Below are 25928 nucleotides of genomic sequence, written 5' to 3'. Positions count from 1 at the left end.
TCAGGCCACCAGAATGTTGTAATACTATGGCATTGGCACGTAGGCAATTAGACGAGTCACTGGGCCATTATTGTGTGATGTCCGAGCTCCTTTGCCCAATCACTGGGTCCCGGATGGGTGGTAGTTATGCATAACTGAAAGTCAGCTGCAAGATAACTTCTTGGCTTGCCTGTAAGAAATCCCTTCCTGTTGGATGGGTCCATGAAGCTGCTTCTGTATGTGAAACCTGGCGAAAGAGAGAGATATGATCTCAGTTCCTTCCTTCAAGAGCTGGAGGACACCATTCATAGTCAGGCAAACTGCTCCCGAAAGAGCTTCCCTTATGAGGGACTCTGTAGCTACAGTCCAACACCTGGGCTTATTTCTGTCAGTTTCCAGCTTTGTCACTTTTGTTGAGTCATAGCAATTTTCTAAGCTTCAGTTTCCACATGTACTTAAGAAAAAAAAAAGAGGAATTCTAATGCCACTTTTATCATTGGGTTGCCATGAAATTTAAAGGAAAGAGTTTGTGTGGAAAGGCTGATAGCCCACTGCTTTACACATTATATGCTTTTGACAAATGTCACTTATTTATTATGGATTTTTTCAAATTTAATGGATTATCTGGTAAAGATGTGCTACTTAGGCCGGGTGCAGTGGCTCACACCTGTAATCTCAGCACTTTGGAAGGCCGAGGCTGGCAGATCACTTGAGGCCAGGAGTTCAAAAGCAGCCTGGCCAACAGGGCAAAATTCCATCTCTCCTAAAAATACAAAAATTATCTGGGTGTGGTGGTGCACACCTATAATCTCAGCTACTTGGGAAGCTGAGGCAGGAGAATTGCTTGAACCTGGCAGGCAGAGGTTGCAGTGAGCTAAGATCGCACCACTGCACTCCAGCCTGGGCAACAGAGCAAGACACTATCTCAGAAAAAAAAAAAAAAATCTGCTATTTATCACTTAGACAACATTAAGTAGCGTGTGTGAGACATTTTTGCTCTTTCCAGACTCATAGAACCTGAACTCCAGGAATAACCTCAGAGAACCCCCAGAGAGCACTTTTTCCCTAGAGGAAGCAGAGGTCCAGTGGGGTGGCACTGTCCAAGTCACATCAGTGACACACCAGGATTAGCATTTGGCTTTCCTCATACCTCATCCCCATTTGTTCTCCCACACCATCTTCTCCGTTCATGGTTCACACTGTTTAGTTTCTAAGGAAACACCTCTTTGGAACCTAAAAACTTTGTTGCTAGCAATGAGAACTGTCAAAGAATAATTTCTTATATGCTCTTACTCTTATAAATCTAAGAATTAAACTCTTTAAGAGTTTTAGCATAGATTTCTATTTCTGATAGGCAAACCATAAAAAAATCATAAAGTGGGGGGGGCGTTCCAGGAATGTTTGAGGATAGAGAATGCACACATGTCTCAACTTTCCATTGAGACATACTGTTTAATCATTTTTTACTCCAATATTTCAAACCAAGGAGATGTATGACTTCATGACGTTGCTGAGGGTGTGAGGGGGGTGGTGATTACTTTGTAGAAATGCTTCACTGGGACAGGTGTGAGCATTAGAAACTTAAGATGTCCCAGTACCTTCTCTCATACTGCAGCATGACCTGAAGTGCAACTGTCCTGCAGAGAGGAACCTCAACTGTAGACCTCAGGGCTTGCAGGTCCTCTGCCCTTGTATGGAGATAGTGCCTCCATGGGGATAGGGGTTATGCCTGGCTTTTCTACTATTGCATTTCCACAGCCTAAAGCAGTGTTTTCTGATAGTAAGTGGTCAAAAATAATTGCTGTTGTTGTTGCTGAGAGGCAAGTTTTAGGATAGAAGACACTTCTTAAACATTTGGTCTCATCATAGAACTTAATAGGTCAACAAGAACAAAAACAGCAACAGCAAAACAAACAGAAGAAAACTTGGCTCACCAAGTCTGGACTCTGTCCTCCATTCTCCAGGCTGCTGAGTTTGTCTGCCTGCCTTGGCAGATCTAGGTTGCATAATTGTTTGGGTGTGTCACTCCAGCCTGTTTCTGAGTGTCACACTATCTTCTAGGAATTTACACAATGAACAGGTTTTGGAAGAACACCAGCTGGTTCTCAGACTTCCTTTTCTCATGTTGTTTTTCAGAATTCAGGTCAGTTTCTATCTCCACACCTTCCTATCACCTGTTACTGGATTTCAGCTTTGGTTTTCTCCATGGGACACAGCACAGACATTGTCATTGGGTCACCATCTGATTTAAATCACTTCTTGTCTCATTGTGAAAGGTGATCAGTTTGCCTTACACAACAGAAGTGATTGGTGTGGAGTCAAGAAACCTGAGCACAGGCCCCTTTGGGAAAGGGGTTAAGTCTTTGAAAAGGAAAACGAGGGAAGAGAACTTGATGGCAGGCAGTAGCACATTATTTACATGAAACATAGATTTCACTTTTTAAAAAATCTGTTTGTTGGTGTCACAGTGATTTTTGTCTTTACGTTCATGGAGAAAACTGATCCTGTGGTCAAGATGGCTGGGAAAAAAGCCTTTCAGTTTCAGCCTTCAGGTAGGTTGGGGAACAAGGTGTCAAAGAAATTAGTAGGAATTTCTAGATACTTAAAAGGTGGTCTTGTTCTTAAGCTTCCTGACAATGGTGTTTTGGTTTCATTATCTCCCAGCTCACTGCTTCAAGCTCACCCTTTCTGGCTGCAGCCTGAATGTTTTGGAACAAAGTTATTCTTATGACTTCTGGAGCCAAGTTCCTCATTCAAAAATATTTTTGAGTGTCTTGTGTATGCCAGGTACTGTTCTAATTGCTGCAGGGACCAAAACAACCACAAAGCTTTCAGTCTCTTCGGGAAGAGACAGACAATGAATAGATGAACAAACAAATGAACGAGAAAAAGACAGACAATAAGTAGATGAACAAACAAATAAATATTGCAAGTAGTGCCTGACACGGTGAAGAAGATACACAAGGAAAGGGGAAGGGAGTGGCAGGTTGAGGGTAGTCTCCTTTGAAGAGGACCAGGGAAGGCTTGTCAAAGGATAGCATATGAGCTGAGATAGGGATGATGCAAGAAGCCAGCCACCAGAGGGCCAGAGAGACAGTCTTCCCTGCAAAAAGCAGGTGCAAAGATTCAAGATGCAAAAGAGCTTGGCAGAGTACACTGGACAATAGGAAATGAGGAGGAGAGGCGAGGGGAGGAGCCTGAAGAGAAGCAGGAGCCCATTCATCAGCCAGCTGGGCCCTGCACAGAAGGAGGGCCCGATGCTCCTCTAACTCAGACCGGCCCCTGAAAATTCTATCTGAGAAGATGGCCCCTCACATGCAAACACGTCATAGAAGATGACTGGCTGGTGAGGTCTTGAGAAAGAGAGAGAGAGACAGACAGACAGACAGAGAGAAAATAAAATCTAGAAATTTCTTAGCTTTGTTTTGTTGTTTACAGAAATTAAAAATTGTTTGTGGCCAGGCATGGTGGCTCACTCCTATAATCCCAACACTTTGGGAGGCTGAGGCCGGTGGATCACCTGAGCTCAGGAGTTCAAGACCAGCTTGGCCAACATGGTGAAACCCCATCTCTACTAAAAATACAAAAATTAACTAGACATGATGACATGCACCTGTAGTCCCAGCTACTTGGGAGGCTGAACAGCGAATTGCTGTAACCCAAAAGGCGGAGGTTGCAGTGAGCCGAGATCATGCCACTGCTTGGACGACAGAGCAAGACTCTGTCTCAAAAATATATATATTGTTTGAACCCCAAAACAGCAACAATCCTCCCCCAAATCTGATGTATCTTAAGATTCTGGTGAGTGCCTAAGTAGAGATGTCTTACTAAAATTAGTGGAATACAAAGCTGAGCCTGGAATAAAAGAATTTGACATTTTAATGCTCCTCTGAAGTGGCAAGATAGTGCCATAGGAAAAGCAGCTTGGCCATGTTCTGCCTTTTAACTGCAGTGTGGCCTTGAATAAATTACTTAACCTCTCTGAGCTTGTTTCCTCTTTTGTAAAATCCTCACATGGTTATTATGTGCAATTCCATGAGATAATAGTGGATGCTCTTGTAACATTAGTTTTGGTTCCTCCCTCATCCCTTCTCTGCCATGTAGACAACAGGAGAGTGAAGCTCAAAGTGAAGACTGATACTATTTAACAGAGAGAGAAAAAGGTGGAAATGAAGGCAGGGATTTTGTCCTTGCCGAGAGCTGTGCCTGGAATATAGTATTTGTTCAATAAATATTCCCTGGGTGAATGCATTCTTAAAGAGCCAGAACACTCTACAGGAAGGACTAGGGGCGTTTCACTGGTGTGGGCTCATTCCCAGTGGGTTTGGTTTGTGGCTTGTGTCACTTTCTCTGGTTTAAGATGTAGCCAGGGAGTGATAGGAGGGCAGTGTGGGGAGGAGAAAGAAGGAAAGATGCAAATATTTGCCCTGAGAGAGACCTAACCTCCAGAGGTTATCCTCAAGGCCAGAGAATCCTTCGATACTTGGCTCGGTGGACTTGTTACTTTACAAATAATTCAATAACTTTCATTGTTTATGTAACATGCAGAAAATGAAGTAAAATGAACAAATCAACAATCCTCCACTCAGAGATAAATTGCCATATTCATATTTTGTTTATTTAAACATCATTGAGATCCCCATGTGATCTCAATCATGTAACCTGCCTTTTTCAATCACTATGCTGGAATCTGGAAGGTTCTTCATCAACACAATCTTTACAGCAATGTAATAGTTCAGGTATGAATGTAGAATAACGAATTTCACTAGCACCCTCGGGGTGGACATTCCAGTTGTATCCAGTTTTCTTATCACAGACCATTTGCTTTTTTAACTTCACATTATGAGCCTGGGGAAAGATATGAAAGAGTAGATATATATACAGATGTGAGATTGTGTATTTAAGAATCCAGGATGAGATCCACCAGCCCCCTCCAAGCAACAGGCATCACTCGGTCAGGGCTGCCACTCTGCAAGAGCTGCCTTCATGAAAGACCATACCTGAGACCAAGCCAAGGACCATTGTCCTGACCGATATTGGAATTCCCAGACTCCTAATGGGACACAGGGAGAGTGAGTGGGAAAAGGGAATCCAGAGTGAGGTTGCCGACTCAACATCTGCACAGGTGGCCTGTGTGTCCTGATCGAGCGTTCCTTTCTCCAAGATTGGAGTATGCAGGGAGCCCACCTCTCCTCTGCACTGGGGCTAGACACCTGGGACCTGCAGTGTTGTCCACCACTCTCTTATTTGATATCAAAATGCACTCAAGCTTAGTTCAATAGACGTGGAGTTTCACAAGAGCTAAAAGTAAAAAAACAAACAAACAAACAAACAAAAAAAACTATCTGTAGAATGGCTGCTGTCAAGGTTGGGCAGAAGGTTGATTTAGTGTAACAGCACACTCTGTTCCCTCCCACCTCTTTCTGGCCCTCTCTCCATGCCAGAGAAAGAAAGGAGCACTATAATGTTCTTTGCTCCACTTCAGCTCCAGACAGGGTGTACTACTATGATGATATTTGTCACACTGGACACCTGTGCCTATGTTATGTATCTATGGCTTGGGGACTAGAGTTGCTATGTTCCTCCTTACTTACCTAGTGCTTAGCATATTTCTGGGACCAGAGAAGGTTCTCAAAAAAATCTTTGCTCCTCTTTATTTGCAAAGGGGAAAAGAATTAAAGCTGATTTTTAAAAAACGAACACCATGTAAATAAAGTTAGTGCTATGGCCTTCAGAGGTTACACAATTCCTGCAGGCCCATTGATTGACATTGTTCACAAACAGTTTTTCCAAACCATCTCTTGGAATTATCTTCAGAGGCAGCACGAAAACAAATGTGATGACTCAGTGGAATCTACTTTTTGACGACTGCAGAATAACTCAGTCTGATCCCTCATTCTTCACTCAATTTGGCTCTGCACAATGACTAGTGCTGTCTAAAAGCTAAAGTTTAAGAATTTGTTGGCATGTAAGTTATTGTGCTGCAGGGCTTTCCGGGAATTCCCAAAGTGTTTGGAGCACTAGCAGCAGGGCTGGGTTAATGGGAAATTTCCCATCCAGTCTGCTGGGAAGGAGTCCAGGTCCATATGCCTGGAACAGGTTGGGAGGCTTGGTGATCATGTCACTCCCATAACACACACGATTTGCCTGCAACTTAAAAACCACTTTCTACCATTCCCCAAATAATTCACCACCAAATTCCATCTAATCTATTCATTCTATAAAGTATAACAGAATTTAATGGGCAACTGCTCTGTCTTTGTTGAGCTAAACAAGACAGCACAATTATACTCTGTCCCCAGGGCCACACCATGAAACGTAGAGACACAGACTTATTGCTCTTAATGAAACCCAAAGGAGGTGTCTGGGAAACTCCCTTGGGAAAGAATGACTTTGACAGGAAGTGGCTTCTATGGCAAATAATTCCTCTAATTTAAAGCTTCTTTTCTTTTGATAAAAACAAAGCCTTTAACAAAATTGTAGGAGGAATAATTCATGGGCTGTTATGGACTAAGTTGTGCCCACCTCCCCATACTTTTTATGTGGAAGTCCTAACCCCCAGTGCCTCAGAATGTGACTATATTTGGAGGTAAGGTCTTTAAAATTAAAATGAGGTCTTATTTATTATTTATTTATTTATTTTATTTTTTTGAGATGGAGTCTCACTCTGTCGCCCAGGCTGCAGTGCAGTGGTGTGATCTCAGCTCACTGCAACCTCTGCCTCCTGGGTTCAAGCAATTCTCATGCCTCATCCTCCCGAGTAGCTGGGATTACAGGCGCCTGCCACCTTGTCTGGCTAATTTTTGTATTTTTAGTAGAGACGGGGTCTCACCATATTGGCCAGGCTGGTCTCAAACTCCTGACCTCAAGTGATCTGCCTACCTCGGCCTCCCAAAGTCCTGGGATTACATAAAATGAGGTCTTTAGTGTGGGTTCTAATCCAACATAATTGGTGTTCTTATAAGAAGAGGATATCTGACACAGACACGCACCGAGGAAAGACATGTAGACCACCATTTGCAAGCCAAGGGGACAGACCTCAGGAGAACCTGCCCTGCTGACACCTTGATCTCAGCCTTCCAGCCTCCAGAGCTGTGAGTAAGTAAACTTCTGTTGTTTCAGCCACCCATTCTGTGGTACTTTGTGATGGAAGCCCTAGCAAACTAATATACCAGTTCTTCTAAATGGCATGTTTGGGTGATAAAAAATTCAGAAGTTCTTTCTTCCTCAGTGTAAGCTAAAATAGAAGACAGCCAGCAGGGCTGGGCACGGTGGTTCATGCCTATAATCTCAGCACTTTGGGAGGCCGAGGTGGGCGGATCACGATGTCAGGAGATCAAGATCATCCTGGCCAATATGGTGAAATCTCATCCCTACTAAAATACAAAAAAATTAGCCAGGTGTGGCAGCAGGTGCCTGTAGTCCCAGCTACTCAGGAGGCTGAGGCAGGGGGATCACTTAAACCCAGGCCGCAGAGGTTGCAGTGAGCAGAGATCACGCCACTGCACTCCAACCTGGCGACAGAGTGAGACTCTGTCTCAAAAAAAAAAAAAAAGAAAAGAAAAGAAAAAGAAAAAAGACAGCCATAAGCATTTTCCAGGTTGACTCCAATTTGCCCCCTTGTTTTGAAGGCAACGTTTTGTTCTGAAGTGACCATGGTCAACAGACAAACCCAGCACAGAGGGAGGCCGGGAGTTCCCATGCCCTAGCATGGCTAGACCCAACTCCACAGATTAATTTATGCCTGCAGCTGTGGGTTTTAAAATCCACATGGGATCCCATCCTTCACCTAAATGTAGGAGGAAGAACACAGCACCTTCCTTTGGCTGTTCCTGGAACACTCAGCAGGAGCATGAGGAAAGTCTTAGAATCAATGATACAAACCAGTCTTATACACACACCACACACACATACACACCACACATACACACACTCCATATACACCACACACACATACATATCACACGCCCATACCTCACATACATACACTACACACACTACATCACACCCATCCTGCACCACAATCACCCACACCACTCACACACCTCATGTACACTGCACACACCCTACACCATACATGACACACACCACACACATCACACTCACACACACCACATTCACACACACCACACACCCACTCAGGCCCCCACATAATCACATACCCACACTCTACACACATAGTATTCATACAAGCCACACACACTATACCACACACACAACACACACACATATCACATACACCCTATACCACTCACCCCCTCACACACATACCACACCACACCCGCATGCCACACACGCCACACACACATTTGCAATGCTTTGGCAGCCCCGCTCCTACTTGAGGGCATGTCTGTGGTTGATACGCTCCCATGACCAGCTCCTCAGACAAAAGAATCGCTTTCATCTTCACTGGCCACTTGGTTGTAGGAATGCAATAGAGTCTGCCACAGGTCAGGGAGGCTGGAGCATGAGATTGATTTCCAAAGTGACTCTTATGCCAGGAGTCGTAAAAGTAGTTATGGAGTCGTAAAATCTCAACGTTTCTTTTGTATTTGAATAAAGATAATGGTTTCTATCACTTTATTGAGTTTGAGAAACAGAGTCCAAGTAATATTCCTATGCTCTGTAATAGGGGAATTGGCTGGAATAAACCAATTTATAACATCCACATATGTGCACAATAGATGACTCACTTGTATGTGAGTCAGGAGGACACAGGCATGGTTTTCTTGCCTATATACACCACATACATGTGTGTATATAGCCTCTGAATGGCAGCAGCCAGCTCATACCCCATGCCCTGGATGGCCAGAAGGCACAGGAGACCACAGAGCATACACATATGTGATGTGTGTATGTGGTGTGCATGGTGTTCATGTGGTGTATATAGGAGGGAAGTGTATGTGCTGTGTGTGCTGTGTATACTGTGGGTGGTGTATGTGATATATGTGTATGTGGTGTGTGTGGAGTATATTGGGTGTGTGATATGTATGGTATATATTGGGTGTGTGTGTGGTGTGTGGTGTATATGATGTGTGTGTATGTGGTGTGTGTGGTATACATTGGATGTATGTGTGGTGTGTGGTGTATGTAATGTGTAGTGTATGCAATGTGTGTGTATGTGGTGTGTTTGGTGTACATTGGGTGTACGTGTGGTGTGTTTGGTGTGTGGTGTATGTAACGTGTGGTGTATGTGATGTCTGTGTATGTGGTGTGTGTGGTATATACTGGATGTGTGTGTAGCATGTGTGGTGCGTGTTACATGTCTGGTGTACGTGATGTGTGTATGTGGTGTGCGTGGTGTACATTGGGTATGTGTGTGATGTGTGGTGTACGTAACATGTGTGGTGCATGTGATGTGTGTATGTGGTATGTGGTATATATTGGGCTTGTGTGGTATGGGGTGTATGTAACATGTGTGGTTATGTGATGCATGTGTATATGGTGTGTGTGGTATGTGGTTTGTGGTATATACTGGGCATGTGTGTGGTGTGTGGTGTATGTAACATGTGTTATGTATGTGATGCATGTGATACATCTGTATGTGGTGTGTGTGATATGTGGTGTGTGGTATATATTGGGTGTGTGTGGTGTGTGGTGTATGTAACATGAGTGGTGGTGTATGTGATGTATGTGTATGTGGTGTGTGTGGCATGTGGTGTGTGGTATATATTGTGTGTGCGTGGTGTGTGGTGTATGTAACATGAGTGGTGGTGTATGTGATGCATGTGTATGTGGTGTGTGTGGTATGTGGTGTGTGGTATATATTGGGTGTGTGTGGTGTATGTAACATGAGTGGTGGTGTATGTGATGCATTTGTATGTGGTGTATGTGGTATGTGGTATGTGGTATATATTGGGTGTGTGTGTGGTGTGTGGTGTATGTAGCATGAGTGGTTGTGTATGTGATGCATGTGTATGTGGTGCGTGTGGTATGTGGTGTGTGGTATATATTGGGTGTGTGTGTGGTGTGGGGTGTATGTAACATGTGTGGTGTATGTGATACATGTGTATGTGGTGTGTGTGTATGTGGTGTGTGGTATATATTGGGTGTGTGTGGTGTATGTAACATGAGTGGTGGTGTATGTGATGCATTTGTATGTGGTGTATGTGGTATGTGGTATGTGGTATATATTGGGTGTGTGTGTGGTGTGTGGTGTATGTAGCATGAGTGGTTGTGTATGTGATGCATGTGTATGTGGTGCGTGTGGTATGTGGTGTGTGGTATATATTGGTTGTGTGTGGTGTGGGGTGTATGTAACATGTGTGGTGTATGTGATACATGTGTATGTGGTGTGTGTGGTATGTGGTGTGTGGTATATATTGGGTGTGTGTGGTGTGGGGTGTATGTAACATGTGTGGTGTATGTGATACATGTGTATGTGGTGTGTGTGGTATATATTGTGTGTGCGTAGTGTGTGGTGTATGTAACATGAGTGGTGGTGTATGTGATGCATGTGTATGTGGTGTGTGGTATGTGGTATGTGGTATATATTGTGTATGCGTAGTGTGTGGTGTATGTAACATGAGTGGTGGTATATGTGATGCATGTGTATGTGGTGTGTATGGTATGTGGTGTGTGGTATATATTGGGTGTGTGTGGTGTGGGGTGTATGTAACGTGTGGTGTATGTGATGCGTGTGTATGTGATGTGTGTGGTATGTGGAATATATCGGATGTGTGTGGTGTATGGCGTATGTAACATGTGTGGTATATGCAATGCGTATGTATGTGATGGGTGTGGGGCGTGTGTGTGTGGTAAGGGGGTAGCTGCTCACACTCAGAAGCTGTCCATTGTCCCCTTCCTAAGGAGGGCTGTACACCAGTTGTCCAGGGTAGCTTTCTGGGTGCCCCCCCAATCCTGCACTTTCCCTCAGCTGGGAAGCATAAGGCAGGAAGGGGAGGGGAGGTGGGAAGAACCTGGGACACAAAGGGCCTCTGTTGCCCTTCCTCACTCAGGCACAGTCTGGGGAAGACTTTGGCCACAGCCCACACTAGAAGGCTGTTTCCCAAGCCTGCTGGAGCCTCTGAAGGGCAGCAGCCAGCTCACACCCCATGCCCTGGATGGCCAGAAGGCACGGGAGACCACAGAGCATACAAACGGGGCAAGAGGAAACCATCTATCAATGACCAGGGACCAGAGGAAGCAAAGTTCCAACATCTCGCTCACGATCTCCCAAGGCACGGAGGGGAGTCTCCCTTTGCTGTGCTCAGCATTGGATCTGGGTTCCAGGGGAAGTTGTGGGTCATCTCAAACCTCAACTCCATACCGTGATGACTTCACCTCATGATAAGTTCAAGGGCTGTGCAAATAAAAGGGACGGACTTGTTGACACGGATCTGATCAGGATGTGTTACCATGGGAATCAAAACCATATCAGTTCAACGAACACTCTGTGAGTCTCTACTAAGCATCAGGCACTGGGGTCAGGTGCTAGGTACTCAGGAACAAATAACACAAGGTCACTGCCCAAGAAAATTTCACAAGAAGATGGGTGCATAATCTCCAGATTAGTGTTAATGTGGAATAATGCCCAGGGTGCCTGGGGATTAACCCAGGAGTTTAAGAAAAGCTTCCTGGAGAGTATCATGTCTGAATTCATACCTGAAAGATGATTAAGAACCGGCCTGATGATGACAGATAAAAGAGGAGAATCCCAGGAAGAGGCAGGATTGTAAATAAAGGCATGGAAACCTAGAGCCCTATAGCGTGTGGGGAATTCCAGCAGCTTGGTCTTACAGGAGCACAGTATGTGAGGTGGACAAATAAAAGGGCTGTGGAGTCAACAGACGGGTCGGAGCATGGGGAGGAGTGTTCAGAGTTGCAATTTAGGGTATTGGTAAGACTGAACTGTGGCAGGCAAGAAGACCAACTGGAAGGCATGGGAACTTTCTGGGTGACAAAGGTAGCAAACCTGCTCAGGTTCACCTGGATACAATGGAGCATTAGACTGCAAGAACTGATGCCAAGTTTGGATGTTCCTGGAACAAGGGATCAAGTGCATGATTGTCCCCACTGCCTTGGGGAAGAAATTCCGTGAGAGGCATGAGGTATGACATCCTCTAAGCTGTAACTGTACAGACTCCAGACACCTCCATTACTCACCCACAAAGATTGGTTCAACTACTGTGTGGGAGAGAACTGCCTGATCACAGGGCCTATTGCAAATTTGCCAACAGAGGCATCGTTCCCATTTAGAACAGGCAGAGAGGAAGTCTCACTTTAAGCCAAGGGGAAAGGCTGACATAGAGAGGGGATTAATGGTATCTCATAAACATAACAATATCTCCATGATGTGAGAAGGAGTCAAAGAACTCCTCAGTTAGGCAATTCCCCATTGCCAAAAGCATCCCTCTGGAAAGCCTCAAATATTAATAGAATATTTCTCCTCTCTTTCTCTGTGAGTCCACCCTCCTCTCCATTTGAGATGGCTGAGTATTGGCCCTGATGCTTAAAGAGTGATACACACCACTAGCTGATGCAGGGACATTACTCTGAGCCCTTCTTTTCACCTGCTTTTTCTTTATGTTTCTGGAATGACTCTGGAATCCCCTGTAGCTTCTATCTTAATCCCCCAGGAAATACTGAACTTATCTCTCAGTCTCTATTTTCACTACTTAGTCAAAAATAGACCAGCTTTTCTTCTTTTTTTTTTCTTTTTCCAAATTTATTCCAGTGGAAAATGAACACGTAACAAGGGATAAGTGTTTATAGTCATGTCAACCAAGTCAATAGGACACAAGAAAAATGCCAGTGTTTAGTAATGTTGCTAAAGAAATGACGACACCAATACAAAGAGGTGTCTAAAACACCCATCTTTCATCCAGGTAAAACAACAACCCCAATCATCAATTGTCTACCTGAACAAAAAAGTTACTGATTCATTAGCATAGTTCAGTCGGTTGGTGCGCTACATACACAGCCTAATGCTCTCTGCCTAGCCTTTGTCTTGTGACTCCTTAGTGACATTCAACAGAAGACCAAGTGGCTTTGACTATGCGAGACTCTGAGCACCTTCAGAGAGGGGGACAGTCCCAGAGATCAAGGCTATGACAGAGTCAATGGGTGTGGGGGAAGCCAAATTAGTCACTGATAATTTGGCTGTGTCCTGACCCAAATCTCGAATTGTAGCTCCCATAATTCCACTGTGTTGTGGGAGTGACCAGGTGGGAGGTAATTGAATCATGGGGGTAGGTCTTTCCTGTGCTGTTCTCCTGAGAGTGAATAAGTCTCATGAGATCTGATGGTTTTATAAAGGGGAGTTGCCCTGCACATGCACTTCTGCTTGCCTGCTGCCGTGTAAAATATGCTTTTGCTTCTCCTCTGCCTTCTGCCATGATTGTGAGGCCTCCTCAGCCATGTGAAACTGTGAGTCCATTAAACCTCTTCCCTTTATAAATTACCCAGTCTCTGGTATGTCTTTATTAGCAGCATGAGAGCAGACTAACATGGTTATCAAGAATGCCACCACTTAGAATCCTTCAGGGAGCCTCATATCATCATGGCAAAGTTGCCATTTTCTGTTTGCCAGCTCCATCCTTGCTCAAGTTTCATTGTCCATCATTTGAGTGACAATATTAGAGGCTTGTAAGGAAGTGCCAGGCATTTTCTAGTCATGGAATCTTGAATTCAGGGCCTTGCAGTTTGAAAAATCAGTATAGGCTTTGAAAAGCCAATCACATTACTTTTCTGGGGGACATCCAATATCTTCTTGTGGCTATGTGGAGCGTGAAAGAAGCTGAGCGTATGTGGCACCGTGAGACACCATAATTGTACCTGTTTTCTGGGCTCTTCCACCTGTCAAACACCACCCAGAGGTTTATATTTATTAGCTTGTTTGACCCTCATCACAGCCCAACAACAATTATACTATTATTTTCTGCACTTTATAGACTAGGAAACCGAGTTACAGAAAAGTTGAGAAACATGCTAAGCCTACACCTTAGTCAGTGGTGAAGCAGGGATTCAAAACCCCACAGTCACGCTCTCAACCAGCCCTGGTTTATCTGCTGCATCTGCCATTCTCCACGTGTCACCTGGAGAAATGTTCTTCATCGTTTCAAGCCTCTATTTGCTCATTAACATCACTGGATAATTAAATTTCCCTTATTGATCAATTGTTAGGATTGGAGGGGATTATGCATGCTTGGCACAGAGGGCACCCCCATATTGACCCCCGAATATATTACCTGTTTCTATCACTGTCTCCAGCTGCCCTTTCCAGAGCACCCAGGCACATCATGGTTAAGGTGAATCACAGGTTTGAATCGTCCTGACTCCACGCAGCGGGGTTACAGTGCCTGCTGTCCATGGGGTTTGGTCCTGTGACTTCCAATCCCAGCATGAGTATGAAACCGCTGGGCTTTTCCTCTCTCCTGGCCCAGCTTAGGGTTCACACCAGCCTCTAGCGATGTCTTAGTGGCAATGGAGGTGACTGCTTGTCCTTTTAAGGGGCTTCTTTAAAAAAACTGAAAAAATTTGGGGGTTATGTTTCAAAGGCTATAATTTTAAGTTAGATGGTCTCAAAACTCAATTTCTGAATTTAATAAACTGTTTTCTTCAGTTCCAGCTGCTCTGAAATGACTCCCATGTCTCTTGATATAATTTCTGGCTCACTAGATAGCCTAAATATTGAAGTACATCTATACCTCTAATACTCCCCAGATTTACTGAGAATGCATCCAGTCATTTGTGGATGATGATAAAATATTTATTTATATGAATAAGTTATTTATATAAATATGTAAGATAAGCACCTTAAAATTTTTCTCAGTAGGCTTAGTAGACATGAACAGAGAGAGTTGGTGACAGAACCTTGTATAAACTCTGTAATGAAGTTTATGAAGACCCGACATTGGTTCTTCCAAAAACAAGTATTTAAAAATAATATGTTTTTCCCATAGGCATCTTTTCCTTCCCATTTTTTGTCACTGTAATTATTTATACTCCACTCCCTTTAAAAACAGCACTCTTCTTCTTGGTGGATACCAATGCACTTTGAGAAGAAGCAGGAACACATGTATTTCTAAATAATGAACTTGGGAGAAATTAACAGGCAAAGGATCAAGTACTACTAATATAAAAATGAAAAGTGAAATTAAAACCGAAGAGAAATGGCTACTTGGCTGGTCTGCCTAAAAGGGAGTCAGTCTCACTTTAAATCAGATCACTCATTTTTTCTTCAATATGTTAAAATGTAAAAATTTAAGATACAAATTCATAGAAGTAAATCCATCTACATTTTCAACATCCCACTTATATCTTAGCCTATTTTAAACTTACTTCTAACTCTTTACAATTTTTAAAAAACTTATGCTTTCTTACTTAAACAAATACACATAACTAAAAGAATTCAGACAATTATTGAAAAATACATACATGGATAAAAGTGAAAAAAAATATTCCTTCTCTTAGAATTGGCCACCATGAACCTTTAGGAGGTCACTAAGCACGTCAGAAAAGAGCAGGAGCCAGGCAGGAGCCAGCCTGACTGCTTCTGGGTCTCTCCTGGTCCAGTCACATGTGTCCAGGCAGGACACAATGGTGTCTCAGTTTCCTCATATGTAAATGAAGATGATGATGGTAGTACTTACACCACGGGGGTTACTGTCATGAGCTAACCCATGTAAAACACCTAGAATATATGTGACATAAATGTTAAATATTATTACTATTTTTAATATTATTGTGACTACAGGTATCTTTCTATGCATACACAGAGCTAAAAGGAGAGCGAGTTAGGAAAACTGTTCTAAATATTAGACCATTCTATAGATTGTATTTTTATCAAAATTATTGTATTAATTTTAGCTGAATTTGAATTGATGTTGAAAATGAAAGGACTAACTAAAGAGACACTTCACTTTGAAATAAATGTCTCTTTACCACAGAAGTGTTATTTCCAAAAAGACCTTTCTAAAGTAAAAAATGAAGATTAAGGAAAACAAAGTAACAGTCAGATCCATTTTAAGCAAATCTTTATGCTTCAGTTTTAGATGTGGGCTCGTAGCAATTCTGCCAAGATCCAATTGTTTGTTATTTTAGAACATTTTAAAATAACTTTTCAGGCACATCATGTCTGCAAGATGATCTGAACCCATAATTCTTATGATTATTAATAACAAGTTTTATACTTAAATGGATTCAATCCTCACTACAAAGCCATTTAATATATTTTCTCCTCCTCACTTTACTTTTTAAAAAACCCTTTGGTTAGATGAGACTTACACAGAGCTATTTGTTGTTTGTTTTGGTTTTTATTTTTATTCATTTATTTTTAAAAATTATTTATTTGTTTATTTTTATTGAGACAGTGTTTCTCTCTGTGCCCAGGCTAGAGTGCAGTAGTGCCATCTTGGTTCACTGCAACCTCTGCCTCCCAGGTTCAAACAACTCTCCTACCTCTGACTCTTGAGTAGCTGGGACTATGGGCAGGCACCATCATGCCCGGCTAATATTTGTGTGTTTTGTATAGATGGGGTTTCACCATACTGCCTAGGCTGGTCTCAAACTGGACTCAAGCAATCCACTCACCTCAGCCTCCCAAAGTGCTGGGATTACAGACATGAGCCACTACGCCCTGCCTTGTTTGTTTTTTAATTTCCAAAATGGTTCAAAGATGTTCACTTGAGTTCTTTCATGTTTGACAATGTTTCCCTATTACCTTTCGATTTTGAAGGCACCTTGGCTATGAATAACCAAGTGACTCTTTTAGGAGTCTTTTTGCCTTAAGACTTCCTATTTTTTTGGTACAGGCAATCAGTGTAGAAAAGCCTGAGGCCAGTTGAATTTTTTTCTTTGTAGTAGCAATTTTACTTTTCTGCCTGGGTTCATGGGAAAAGGAGTATTTATAAAACACTTAATTAGTAAGTGTCTAAGTATTAAGAATTCTGGAACAATTTTTTAAAAATATGGTATGGTTATTTGTTCTTTCAGAAAATGTTAAATATCAAACATATTTTTCCATTTGTAGGGTTTTTTGTTTTGTTTCAGAGACATCACTTTACCTTATGTTGAACGGTACACAAACCTATTAGTTTCTCTCCTATTTTAATATTTTGCCTTTATCATTCACATTACTCAGTGATATTTATTAGGTCTTTTCTTCACATCACTAATTTGATTTTTTAGACTTTTCCCTGTTCTTTGGTGTTTCTAATTTATTTTTTAAAATTATTTTTCATTTTCTTATTAAGGCATTATTTACATGCCATAAATTCACCCTTTTAATGCAGAGTTCTTCACATTGATAAACAGTCACGTAACCACGACTGCAATCAACATATAGAACAATCATTCATCTTCAAAATATTTGCTCACACCCTTTTGTGGGCCCTGGCAACCACCAATCTGTTTTCTGTCTATATCATTTTGCCTTTTCCAAAATATTATATAAATGTGATCATATATTATGTAGACTTTGGCTTCTTTCATTTAGTGTATACATTTGATATCCACTCATGTTGTTGCCAGCGCCAGTAACTTGTTCTTTTTATTGCTCTATACTATTACATTTTATGGATGTACCACAGTGTGTTTATCCATTCCTCTCTTGAGAGACATTTGAGTTATTTCCAGTTTGGGCTGATTGCAAATAAAGCTTCCCTAAACATTTGGCTGTAAGTTTTTGTGTGAACACAGTTTTCATTTCACTTTGGTAAATCTTTTGCCTCTTTTACAATTGGATTTCTTATTTTCTTATGCAATTTTGAGTACTCTTTACATGTTCTGAATGTAAGTTCTTTACCGCAGAAATGATTTGCAAGTATTTTCTCCCAGTCTGCAGTTATCTTTTCATATTTTTAACCAAGTTTATGTTTCAGTTCAGTAACAACTGGGTTTTTGCTTATGTCCTGTGATCTGAAAGTTCTCTTCTATTTAATTGCCTTTGATCATTTTGTCTTGAGCTAACCCGAATTTTCATTCTTACTAAATTGCTCTGTAACATAAAACAATGCTAATAATTTCCTTTCATCCCGTATTTTCTTCTAGCTTGGCTTCCTCTAATTTTTCACACCATGTTCCTCTGGCCCCCACCCCCACATACATGGTACTTTTGCACCTAAAAGAGGTTGACTTGGTGATCATATTGCATTTTCCATTTGGCTTATGTTTGCCCAACTCTGATTAGGCACGTTGTTTGTTCTGATAAAGTCTGGGTTACTATTTTCTCAGTGATCTATAATTTTCAGATGAGTGAATATATCATAGTCCACTCATTTTCTCTACCCCAAGAACATGTTAGAGGTTCAGGGAATGCTAAACGAATGCTGCTTTTTAATTTTCCTTTCTTTCTTCTTTCAAAAAGAATGCCTGCATTCAGCTCTCCCTCGAAGCATTTGTTAAATATTCTTTATCAGGACTCATTTCATCTGGTCAGTGTGGGAGTAGGGTGTGGTCCTACTCCCATTGAGAATACCCCCAATTCCTTGTGTAGCTGTCATGTCCTCTCTTTGGATAAAGAGAGTGACTGCTCTGTTGATCACATGTCTAGTTTCACACCTGTCTCTCCAACAGCCATCTCCACTTACCTGTCAGATAAAGAGCTCCCTTTCTTTATGTGGTACACATAAAGAAAGATGTGGGTACACAGTGAGAATTTTAAGGGCTCTGACAGCTTAGCGTGGCTTCTGAGGGTGGAGAGGGGTTATTAGGAACCATCCCCACTGAGGTCTCTCTGTCCTCTCCAAGACTTTCTGTTTTTTCCCTTTGCCATCAAGCTTTGGACTTTGTGGCTCCAGGTTAAGCTTTACTTAATTTGGTTACTGTTGGTCCAAAACTTCAAAATAATTTTTATTACTCATTTGTGCCTTTTATTAGACTTAGGAAAGGAAAATTGCAATTCATTCCTTACTTCTGGCATTAATAAATTCAAGCCAATGCTTAAAATATTAAAATACCTCTACACCTACTGGAAATTGTCACTGTGCTAACCCCACTCATGCAACACCCAGAATCCTTCTCCATAGCCTTGACTGCCCTGGCCTTTGCCCCCTAGAAATTTCCTACCTCACCTCCTGTTGATCCAGCTCCCAAAGGGCTGATGCCTGGACCATCAAAGGACTTCTAGGGCCCTGTACCAGTACTGCTGGTCACTGATGAGTGTGCCTGCATTGGCTGGTATGCAAGTGAGACTACGTGGTAAACATTTTCAGTGTCACCCCTACGTGTGATTACCTCTCTCATGATACTATTTTACCCAATTCTGTCATCACATCTTTGGCTGTCTGTCTTCTCACAGTCTGGAATATGAGTTCCTTGAGGGTAACACTTCAAGTAAAAAACATTTGTTTAACTTCTTTTACATGCCATGTTCATCTTTCATTAAACTTTTCCCAAGATATAGCAAAGTTGGTACCCTTACTCCATTTTACAGATGAAAAGCCTGAGGGCTAGTGAGTTTTGGCAGCCTGTGCAAAGTTATTTTGCTAATAAGGGCCTAAAACAAGATTTAGATTCAGCCATGTTCCATCAATTGCCTAGGAAAGATATTTCCAGTGGAATGTTTTTATAAATAATACTATGGGATAGGAGCAGCCTCCATATGATAAACAGGGTGACATTAATTTCTTATAACATGCATGCACCTGAGACTTTTTTTGAGGACGTAAAAAAAAATCTTTATATCCGTTAGAACATAGCAGACTGCATGGTTCCTAGTTGGCTCAAATAAATGATTGTAAAATTAAGGCAAGCAAGGATGAATGAATGGATGGATTAACTGATTGATTAGTTGATTAATTACTGTTTCAGAAGGCACATTATTGGGAATATGCAAAGGCAGTGTAGTTGAATTGAGAGGCAGTATGTACAGCATTTTAGAGCATAGACTATGGACTTTCCCATAGTGTGAATAAAATAGAATTTATTTGATAATTCTCTATTAATAGACACTTAAGTTGTTTTCATTTTATATTATTCAATTAATAATGATGAATATCTTGTATATATTTTGGGAGGCATGTGTGGATGTTCACATAGGTTACATTTCTAGAAACAGAATCATTTGCTCAAAGGCATATGCAAGTTGAACACACTTTGATACTTTCAATTTCCTTCCAAAGTGGCTCCTACCATTTTATACTGCTGCAAACAATTTGTGAAAGAGCCATTTACCCACATCTTTACCAAGGATGGTTACATTTTATCTGTAATTTTTTGTTAAAAATATCAGTGCTTCTTATACCAGTCAGAATGACTAGTAATAAAAAGTTCAAAAATAACAGATGCTGGCAAGGTTACAGAGAAAAGGGAACACTTGTACACTGTTGGTGGGAGTATAATAAATTAGTTCAATCATTGTGGAAAACAGTATGGCAATTTCCCAAAGAGCTAAAAGTAGAACTGCTATTGAACCCAGCAATCCCACTACTAGGTATATACCCAGAGGAATATAAATCATTCTACCATAAAGACACATGCACATAAATGTTCATTGCAGCCCTATTCACAATAGCAAAGACATGGAATCAACCTAAATGCTCTTCAATAACAGACAGGATTAAGAAAATGTGGTACATATACACCATAGAATACCACACAGCCATATAAAGCAACAAGATCATGTCTTTGCTTGAACATGGATGGAGCTGGATGTTTTTATCCTTAGCAAACTAACACAGGAACAGAAAGTCAAACACTGCATATTATCACCTATAAATGAGAGCTAAATTATGAGAACTCATGAAAACAAAGAGGAGAACAACAGACCCTGGGGCCTACTTGAGGGTGGAGGGCGGGAAGAGAGAGAGAAGCAGAAAAAAAATAACTGTTCGGTGGGTACTAGGCTTAATACCTGGGTGATGAAATATGTACAACAAACTCCCATGACATGAGTCTACCTATATAATAAAATAAACTTTTATTTTATTACCTATATAACAAAATAAAACTCAAAATATACCTATGTATAATAAATATATATATTATATATAATATATGTATATTATAATATATACATGTTATATAATATATACTATCTATATATAATATATAATATTCTACATAGCTAATATATGTCTACATAACTAACTATATAATATACATATGATTATATATTTATATATAATACATATGACTATATACATTTATATATAATATATACATACATTATATATGTTATATAATGTATAATCTATAACATGTGTATATTATATATATACATATATTCATGCCTTATAGCATTAATTTACATTTTCTGGCTTACCAGTGAGGCTGAGCAAAATTACCACTATTAATAGTTGTTCTTTTTTTCTGTGAATTGCCTATTTATACCTTTTGTTCATTTTTAACTCAGTTGTTTATCATTTTATTAATTTATATCATGGATGTTAATCAGTTGCAACCAATACGTTGACCCAATGATGCCCCTGATTATTCCTGTTATTTTACTTTGTTAAAAAAAGTAAATATTTTTAATCTAATGATTGTTTTAGGGTGCAGAAGTTTTTGGTATTTTTTTTTGTAGCCAGTTGATCAGTTTTTTCCCTTGTGTCCTCCGAGAAAAATAGTGATTATAAAAGTATTCTTTTAAATTTTCTCCTAATAGTTTCATAGTTTTGGCTTTCATATTTAGATCTTAAATCCGTCAACATCTTTCTTTGTGAGTGTGTATGTAATGAGAGCAAGAGAAAAGAGAGGAAACAGAAATAGATGTGTACTAATATCTAACTTTATTTTCTAACTTGTTTCAACACTGTATACAGGTACTTTTGCTTAGAAAAAAAATCAAGAAACCACTGAAAACTAACGGGAACCTTCTTTTTTTTTTTTTTTTTTTGAGATGGAGTCTTGCTCTGTCACCCAGGCTGGAGTGCAGTAGCGCAAGCTCAGTTCACTGTAATCTCTGCCTCCCAGGTTCAAGAAATTCTCCTGCCTCATCCTTCCGAGTAGCAGAGACTACAGTCGTGTGCCACCTTGCCGGCTAATTTTTCTATTTTTAGCAGAGACAGGGTTTCATCATGTTTAGCCAGGTTGGTCTTGAACTTCTGAGCTCAGGTGATCTGCCTGCCTCAGTCTCCCAACGTGTTGGGATTACAGGCGTGAACCACTGTGCCTGGCCCTAACTAGAACTGTCTAACAAGAGGGTTTTTAATGTAGCTAAATATAAAAGGATTTCATTAAGCAGTCATAAGCAATCTGTAATTAATGAGAGTGTTATCTCTGTCCAGTATCTAATTATTTTTTGGTTTTGTTTTATATTGTTTTGTTTTTTGAGGCAGAGTTTCACTCTTTTTGCCTAGGCTGGAGCTAATTGTTATATTTGTAAATCTTGACTTACTGCCTTGACCAAGGCTCAGTGCAATATTAAACAGCAGCACTGGTAGTGTACCTTTGGTTTATTCCCCATGGATGAGAAGCCTTCTGTTATCTCATCAGTACATATGATATTTGTTGTAGCTCACTGATTAATAACCTTCACCCAGTTAAGAAAGTTCTATGTGATTCCTCTAAGGACTCTAAATTCAGAGAGCCCTAGTCCTGACTAACTATTAAATCATACATCTACACTGGCCTCTCTGAAAATGGAAGAATAGAACAATTTTCTCATAAGTCTTCAGTTAATTGTCTATTGAAGACCTACTCTCTCCCAGGGCCTCCCTGAATTCTGGGATAGGAATTAATCAGAGGTTCTGCAGGAGGGCTTTTCTCCCACCTGTAGGGCTCACGTGTCCTCGGCTTTGCTGTTTTGTGTTCCACCTTCCCTTTATGTCTTCCAGCTTCAGAGATTCCTCACTGTTCTCATCTGCAGGGAACATACCTCACAACTTTTGGCATGGCATGACTGTGTATTTATTTTTACTCCTACATTGCTTCTGTGACAAATGGTGGAGTATGATTCAACAGTTTTATATATTTTAAAAATGTAACAAAGTATTCTAGATCTCTCTCTTCTCACAGTGTATCTCAGAAATCTAACTACATAAGAGCTGCCTTGTTCTTTTTAATGACTGCATAGTATTCCCTTATATAGCTGTCTTACAATTTATAATAAAACCAGCCTCCTACTGATAGATCACCTTTAGGTTTCCTCCAATATTTCGCTATTACAATCAATCCTGCCACAAAGATTCCTGGGTAAACATTATTTCACACATGTAGAAGTTTATTTGTGAGAAAATATCTATAATGAAATTTCTAGGAAAAAGGTACATGCATTTTTAAGTTTAAAAGATATTGCCAGACTGTCTTCCATGTAAGTCATACCACTTTATAATGCCTATCTGGGAACATTTTTCATTTTCCCCTTTAGCTTGTCTTTATCTTATTGATTTGTAAAAGCTTCATATGTTTTTGAAATTAGCTATTTATTGATCTTATGAATTATAGACATTTCCCCTGTATTTTTTAATGTTTCGATTATTTTTAGCTATGTGGAATTTTTCTACTTGTATGAAGTTGAATTTATCAGCATTTTCATTTGGGGTCCCTGCTTTTGTGTCATGCTCCAGAAGGTCTTCCATACCCCAAGATTGCTTTTAAAATTTAAAATTTCTTCTGTGGTTCCTTTATAATTTTACCCTTTAGCATTTAAATTTAATATATCTGGAATTCACTGTAATATAAAGTACAAAGCATGAATCCAACATTTTCTCATTCCCTGAGGGACAGCCCCAATACATTTATTTTGAATGCTTATGAGCCACTCTTACCAGCCCCTCCCTTAGCCAGGTGATCTCCATTTACAGGAGTTCTTGAACAACCCCAATTCCTCTTCCTTAACACATGCAGTGCCTGTTAATTAGTCCAACATGTGAATGATCTAAGGTATCACTCCTACGTCATCAGTGTGTCTTTCTCTCCAGAATGAATTCTATCAGCATGAAAAATGTGGTCATATTGCCCACTAAAAACCAAACACATTTAAATGAACTCTGCCACCACCCGCCCCCTACCCACCCCAGGTTTCCTCTGATTGTCCACTCACCTTTATAAGATGACTCTTTGAAAGAGTTGCCTATTGTCTGCACTGGGCTGTCTGTGATTCCTCTCTTCTGACTACACTCTGTCTCCCGGACCCAGAATCAAAACAGGGCTTGGCAAGGCCACCAGTGACCTCCCTAGGCTAATGGTCTCCAGTGGCTGGGTCTCGGCGGTCTCCACACTACTCGATCTATTGGAAGATCAGCAGCATAAATCTCTCCTGTAGAAATGCTTCTTGACCTGATTGTAGGTCATGGCTCTCCCTTAGCCCTCTTTCTCTTACCTGCTCTTCCTTCTCAGTCTCCTCTCCCAGTTTCTCTTCATCTGCCTGTTAATTATCTATGCTCCAGGGCTGGGTCCTCAGACCCTCTCCCTCTTCTATCCCTTCTCTCTCCCTTGATGAGCTCATCTCACCTCCTGGTTTTAAACAGCATTTAAATGCTAAGGACCCTCAGGGTGATGTCTCCATCAGCACCAGACTCCTGTATAATTGTCTATTTGGCATCTCCACTGTGTGTCTAATTGAACATCTCAAATTAACACTTTCAAAAATGAATCTCTAGCTCCAGCTCCCAAACCTGCTCCCTCCTTTCTTCCTCCACCTAAATCAATGCCAACTTCATTCTGGCAGCTGTTCAGGAAAAACCCTTGGAGCCATCCTTGGCGTTTGTCTTTGTCTCACATTTCATATTCAATCAATCACCAATCCTATTGTGTCTGCCCTGAGAATGGATTCAGAAACTGACCACTGCTCACCATGCCTGTCCTAGGCCCCAGGCCCCAGCCTCCAAATTGGTCTCCTGCTTCTGCCCTTCCCCATGGCCAGAATGTGGTCCTTTGCAGGCAGGTCCCAACCTGTCACGGCTCTGGGAATGGCTCCCTCCAGTGGGTCCCATGCAATTCGCATGGCCTCTAAGGCTCTTGAGGGTGTATCTCAGACATCTCTACTCTCACCTCCCATCATCCTCCCCCTCCTCCCTCTGCAGCCACCACACGGGACTTCTCCACACTCCTTGGAAATATCGAACACCTCCCTGCAGCAGTGCCTTTGCACCTGCCGTTTTCTTATCCTGGAATGCTCTCCTCAGGTGGCCACATGACTCACTCCCTCACTTCCCTTATACAAAATCCCTGATCTCTGCTCAGCATCAGATTCGAATGGCCTTCCCTCATCTCTCTAAAGAAGTAGCCTCCACTCCAACACAGGCTATCCCCTCCCTGGCTCACTTCTCTCCATAGTACCTAGTCCCTTCTGTATCATATGCCAGTCTGATTTCTGTAACTCCACGCTCTAGATGTGAGCTTCTTGAGAGTTGAACTTCCACAGCTGAATTCCCAGTATCTCAAGCATGCCTGGCTCAGAGGAGGCATTCATAAACATGTGCTGAATAAGGGAAGGAATTCTGTCCAAGGAGCATCTGGTATATATCCTGCCTTCTAAGGCCCAGTGAGTAGATGTACAGTCAAAGGGACTCAACTTTTCACAGTTCAGTTAAAGGAACTCTGTGCTAGAGCAAATAAAACTCCATTATATTCCCATATTTGGTATAACCAGGTGGAAGCCTTGGATAAGTCCATTTATTGAGTGTCCAAAATTCCTTGCCAGAAGACGAATTTCATCCTGCAATCAAACCCAGTTCACTGGAATTTGGGTAGAAAGTGTGGGAAAATATATATTATAAAAGCAGACTTTTCAACTCTCCCCTGACCCTCATCCTCCTTTTAGTCTCACTACCTTGTGAATGGTGCCTGGATGGGTACAGCGACCCAGACACCCTTCTCCATGCCTCTCCAGCATCCAAGAAGTCACCAATAGAAGCTCCTTCATTTCTCTCAATTCTATTTTCTTCCCACCTTTCCAGGTACCTCTGTCTTAGAGCAGCCTCATTTGTGCAGATTGCTGAGAGAGCTCCATAATTGGCCTCCTAACCTCCAATGGTGCTTCCTTTCTGTTGATGCTTCACCCTGGAGTGCAAATATGTCCCAGTCCCTCCCTTGCTTAGAATCCATCAAATGTTCTTGCCTTT

General features: G+C 41.3%; 1 long non-coding RNA gene across 2 annotated transcripts; it reads right to left on the bottom strand.

Moving 5' to 3' along the window:
- Positions 1-136: 136 nt before the first annotated feature.
- LOC117070151 lies at positions 137-25219 on the bottom strand. 2 transcript variants are annotated; one of them, XR_004431792.1, is made up of 3 exons: positions 23906-25219; positions 14169-14447; positions 137-226 (listed from the first exon to the last, which is right to left on the bottom strand). It is a non-coding gene; the product is annotated as an uncharacterized LOC117070151 (long non-coding RNA). The 2 variants fall into 2 exon arrangements; XR_004431793.1 differs by lacking the exon at positions 14169-14447 and having other exon boundaries at positions 143-226; positions 23906-24091; positions 24185-25219.
- Positions 25220-25928: the final 709 nt, after the last annotated feature.

The sequence above is a fragment of the Trachypithecus francoisi genome, unplaced genomic scaffold (genome assembly GCF_009764315.1).
Source record: "Trachypithecus francoisi isolate TF-2019V2 unplaced genomic scaffold, Tfra_2.0 Lachesis_group3, whole genome shotgun sequence".
Lineage (NCBI taxonomy): Eukaryota > Metazoa > Chordata > Mammalia > Primates > Cercopithecidae > Trachypithecus > Trachypithecus francoisi.
This window is presented reverse-complemented; position numbering and strand designations above follow the sequence as displayed.